The sequence below is a fragment of the Lolium rigidum genome, chromosome 1 (genome assembly GCF_022539505.1).
Source record: "Lolium rigidum isolate FL_2022 chromosome 1, APGP_CSIRO_Lrig_0.1, whole genome shotgun sequence".
Lineage (NCBI taxonomy): Eukaryota > Viridiplantae > Streptophyta > Magnoliopsida > Poales > Poaceae > Lolium > Lolium rigidum.
The window spans coordinates 16279256-16284839 of NC_061508.1; the positions used below are offsets into that span (position 1 = coordinate 16279256).

A 5584-nucleotide genomic window follows, 5' to 3' on the forward strand; every position below is an offset into this window, starting at 1 on the left:
CACTACAAGAAAAAATGCATGTATAGACGCTCAATACATATGCTAAAGACGTTTAATTTCATCTCTACACGAGCGTAGAGTCGCTAAGTAAAGCGTCTTAAAAGCGTCTCTTTATGCACCGTCTCAATTTATGTAGAGACGCTATGCAAACGTGTTTAGGAGACATTGCGATGCTGACAAAGCATCCTTATGATCTTAAAGACGTTTTATTATATAACGTCTCTATATTGGTGTTGAGCCGTTTTATTGCATCTTAAATAATTGGAATGCATTTTATTTTTTATTTGCTATTGCTGATAATTACCGATTGAAATCTAGAAGTTATATGCTTTCTATTACAAACCACAGAGCAGTATAAAAGTACGATGCACTATTAGGAAAAATAACTTTATTTTTAAGAGCAAGTATTTTACAATCGAACTATAGATCTATTACAAAAGGAAACTCAGAATGGACCGAACAAAATCCCTTATGTCCTAAATACATTGTCTACCTAGTTGACATCTATCTACCTAAAGCTTAGCACATGAGCTCGCACGTCAAACCATCTTAACTTCTCAGATTTCCATGACAGTTTTATTGTCCAGCTTCAAAAATCATCGGAGACGATTAACCTGTACAGAAAGTCAAACCAAATAGAAATAGATTAACTGGATAGTTAGTCCCACTTTTTGATAGGCGCACCAATAAGAGAAATTCACAATGTACATCAGTATCCACATATGAAGAGTAAATATTGTGTTGAATATGCATAAGCTCATTTTCAAGAAACTAGTGATTCCTGATAACTGTCGTTTGCCAAATAGAGACAAGTTCAAATAGGCTCATATCAAATCATCAACATATCCTGCACTGGCTAAACAGGATAACTGGATCATCACAAAAATGGAACTTCATAGATATTCATTTATTCCCACGCTCAACAACCAAGCATTAACACAGAAGTAGCACAACCGGAGTATATATATATTATTATTATTATAGGAAGAATCCATAACAAAAGAGGACCATCTCTTCACTTTGATATTGTAGCTTCCTGTTTGCGCATCACGTATCTACATGAAAAGAAGATTAGACACTATGAAGACATGCTTTGAGATTCAGTGGTATTAGTTAAAGATCTTAATTAATAATATTCGCAAAAAAAAGATCTTAATTAATAAAGAGGGTGTGGTAGAATATGTGAAGTTTAGTATGCGAAGCATGTCCATATGTATGTTGAATAGAAGGGAGGAGTGACAAACCTTGCCACCCATTGGTGTACATCATCATCAGCTAATAATTGATGCACAGCCAAATTAAATCAAAAAATTGTAACACAGCCTGCAATGCATCGCATAATCAGAGTTCGCGACAGGGGGATAAATCTGGTGGAGGTTAGGTACCTTGTTCCATCAGTTGGAATTTCGGACAATAATAAAACTTCATCAAAATAGCAGTCTAACAAGCCCAACTTCATTAACCTGATGCCAAGTTGTAGTAGTTAACCAGAAACAGAAACAAATATCATCTCAGTAATATTATCAAACACCTTGTCTGTATACACATAAGATGGAAGGAAACAGTGATCTAACCTGCAGAATCGCCCTTGTATGAACTATCTATTTGGTAGGATGCCCAAAAAGGCCGGTTGTTCACGAAGGAGAGGTAGAATTCGTCGCTGGATACCGCAGGAGCGCCATGGCCGCTGGTGTGGGTAGAGAGAAAGAGTGTTGACTCCTAACCTGGACGTTCGTGGAGAGAGGGTCGAGGTCGCAGAGGTGATGGCAAGATCGGACGGCGGCGAGAGGGGGAGCAGGGGGGGAGAGAAGGTGGCGCTCTGAAGATCGCCGGCGTAAAGGAGGTCGTCACTTGCTTTTGGATGGGAACTGGCGGCGGCAGTTCTTTGCCAATCTCAGATCTGATGAAGGGAGGGAGGAGGCGTGAGTTTTCCCCCTCTAACTCAGGGAATGGGCAGCCAACTAGTATCAGCTAAACGTGGTGTACGAAAAACATGTGACGATGTGTACAGCGTCTCTAAAAACGTCTTTACATGCTAATTGGTTCTGAATTTTAAGACGAATATAAGAGCGTCTCAGAAAGAACGTTCCTACGTGACTATTTTCTTGTAGTGACTGAGGATGCCCCACTTGCCGGATGTGGCGGCATCGTACTTCTCCTCCACCTTGGCCGAGCCGGTGCCTAGGGGAAGAAGTCTTTGTTGCCCAATAGAATCTGCTTGCTTACGTGTGTCATCGCCAACATAGTCTGCAGTAGTATCCATGCCAACGTGTCAAATAAAGGACAATATATACGCAGATGGCGACAACAATTGCATGGAGGGCAATCAGGTTCGTAGATTACGAAAGAGCCAATCACTGCAAGATTTGTTGCCAACCATACTTCTGCCCACCTGCCATCATCCGTCGTCCTCCTGACTCCTGATTATTAGTGATTAAGGTCTCAGTGGGCAATAAGGGATCATGACTGTTAGTGTCGTTGTTGCTCCTGAACTTATCCTCAACATCTTGATCTGGAAAATACGCATTGACTGAATCCGTACTGGTCTCATGTCTCATATTCATACAAGGTGGGCTACAATAATTTATGAATCGCTTGGCTACTCTAAAGAAGAAAATCATTGCACGCTATGGTGTTTGAATATGCTCCAGATCAGACATGCTATGATTCATCGCTAAAAAAAGTGTACTGATTCTGTTATTTTTCTCCATAGCATGTTATGTTTCTGTCAATGTATAGAATATTTCTTCCAACCAATTTAATGCAAACACTTCAAATTTTGTAGAGTTGTAAACCTCAACGTACAGCATGCACTACAAGGAGTTAATTATCAGCATTTGACGTGCTTTTGCTTGTGTTGCAAGTAGAGAAGCTGAGAACTTGGACTGGATACCCTGATTTAGGACATGGATGGGGTGGCTTGCTCTGACTAGAGCACACACATAAGCTGAATCCACATGTTACCTAGGAACTGTGCTCCAATGATTTTGGATCTCTGGAACGGTAGCAAGGGATTGAATTAATTCATTGTACATCAGCATAACATTATAGACTACTGGAGATGTTTACTGGGTGTCCAATTCCTTCAGAAAGTTTTGCCACTTGAAAAGTGGCTGAAGTCAACCAAGGACTTGCTGCCATTTGAATTTAACTGGCATGTGGATTTAGAGACATAGAAACTGTTTTTCATTTTATTTAATGCAACGCCGTAGCAACTCACGGGTTTTGTGCTAGTACAACGATATTACTAAAACCTTTTTGCTAGTTGTAGGTCAATCTAGAATTAAGCTAGTTATAGGTTGACTCTGGGACCTTAGATTTGTATCGTAAATTGTGCACATGGAAAATTGCATTTTATCTAAGATATCTTTTATGGGAGGGAGTACATAAAATTATAAGCGGGCATCATATAACCAATAATTAAGTTAGTTCTAGATCGATCGAGAACTTGCCATTTCATATTTTTGAGAGTCGTAGAGTGTCCTTTTATGGGATGGAGACAGAAAGGATGACTGACCGGGTTGTATATGTCAATTCTAACCTTGTAGGTTGACTCCACGACATTGTTAGATTTGTATCGTAAATAGTGTGAGTGTGCAATTGTATATCTTTTTCACTTATGTATGAATTATGCATGAAAGTAAGCGATGTGATCTAACCAAGAATTAAGTTAGTTCTCCGTCAACCGAGTACTATATTTATCTCATATTTTTGAGTCATAGTCTCCTTCATGGGATGGAGATAGAAAGACTGGCCGGGTTGTTTGCGGGGACGCCTCCATCGATGAGATTGAAGGCTCGGGTGTTGCCATCCTTGTCCTTGGTCTCGAACTGGTGGCCGGGGAGGTACGTAGGCGCAGCGGACGTGCTGATGCAGACGTCGGAGAGGAGAGCGTCCTTGGAGACGTCGTTCAGGGCCTGTTTATACTCACACGACGTAAGCACGTCTCGACATGAAAGTATCAGGTAATCGACGAGCGCATGTGTATGTATGTAGTACGCACGTCGTATCTGGAGAAGATGGTGGGCTGTAGCAGCTTGATGTCGAAGGTAGGGATGACGATGTTCTGCAGTGCCTGGTGCACCCGCGTTTCGCCCAGCAGCTCTCTCACGACGGAGTGGAGGTACTGGCCGTCGTACTTGGGTCCCCTCATGCTCCTGAGGAGGCCGAGAGCACCGCCGCTGACGGCAGGGAAGATCTTGGGGCAGTGTTTGAGGTAGAAGTCGTTGATGTCCTTGGCGGCGAAGAGCGGGCGGCCCTGGGCGTTGGGTGCGGTGATCATGGCCGTCACCAGCCCCCCGGTGCTCGTCCCGGCGATCACGTCGAAGTAGTCCGCGAGCCTCACGTCGGCTCCATCGAGCTCCTGGAGCTTTCCTTCGAGGAAGGCGAGGATGGTGCCGGGGATGATGCCGCGGACGCCGCCGCCGTCGATGCTGAGCACGGTAACGATGCTCCCGAAGGACGGCAGCGGGGACCTGGGCGTCGTGGCCGACGTCGATGCGAGGCTGCTGAGCGCCCGCTGCACCGGCTCGAGGGTCAGGGACCCGCTGCCGCTGCTCACCTCCGGGACGTGCACCGTCGACATGGCTCCCTACGTACCTGCAGAAGACTTGTCTGTTTCTGTTCGTCGCTGTGCTCCCTTAATTTCAAGGCTGTCGCTATGTGCCTATGTGGCTATGTTGCTCTGCGATGTGTTGGGTTGTGGGTGGCTATAAGGCATATGCGCTGCGCCCACTATATACTGCCTGCCGCGCGCGGGGTTGAACTGAATGGGCTCGGGATTCCACGAACGTTCGCAGCCCTGATCGAGTATATCCGGGGAAACGGAAGCCAAACGCGCGCGGTCAAAAGTTTGAGACAGTCGATCTGCACATACGCGGCAAGGGAGAGGAAGGGGTTTAGAGAGACGGCGAATCTGACCGGCGGCCTCACCGTGCGCCATTTCTTTTACTGGATGATGACCGCAGCAAACGAGCCTTCTCGTTTGGTCGCAAGCGGAATGTGCACAAGAAATACTCTGTCTGGTCGCGCTTCAACCTTTCAGGCAACGAGCCTGCACGGTAAAAGGTCCCTGTTGAATATTATTGTCTAGTACCCTTTCATCGGTCTTTTAAATGATATGGCCAGAGCACGCAACTAGACCATAAGATCTTGGGTTTAAGAGCATCTCCAGTCGCGTCCCCCAAAGCGTCTTCCAAAGCAATTTTGGGCGCGTCGGACCAAAAAACTGTTCCAGCCGCGTCCCCCAAACCCCAATTTTGTCCGGTGCGCCCCGATACGATGTCCGGCGCCCCGAGCCCGTCCCCGTCCCACAGGGGACGCTCCGGGCACGCCGGACACAACGAAAAGTGAGGCGAAGCGACGCGGGCCCGACGCGTCAGCGGCTCAGTGAAAATTCGTCTCCCACTCCCGCCAAATCCCGCCCCTCCCGCCACATCGCGCCTATCCCGCCGCGCATTTCTGGCCTCCCAACACATATCCTGCCGCCGATTCATTTCTCCTATCCCGCCGATTTGTTTCTCCCTCCCGCCGTCCACCCGCCGCCGCTACCCTCTCCTCATTCCATGGCGCCGCCGATAGCCCC

At 46.3% G+C, this 5584-nt stretch overlaps 1 pseudogene; it reads right to left on the reverse strand.

Moving 5' to 3' along the window:
• Positions 1-2089: 2089 nt before the first annotated feature.
• On the reverse strand, positions 2090-4585 carry LOC124704586 (annotated as a pseudogene).
• Between the last annotated feature and the right edge of the window lie 999 nt (positions 4586-5584).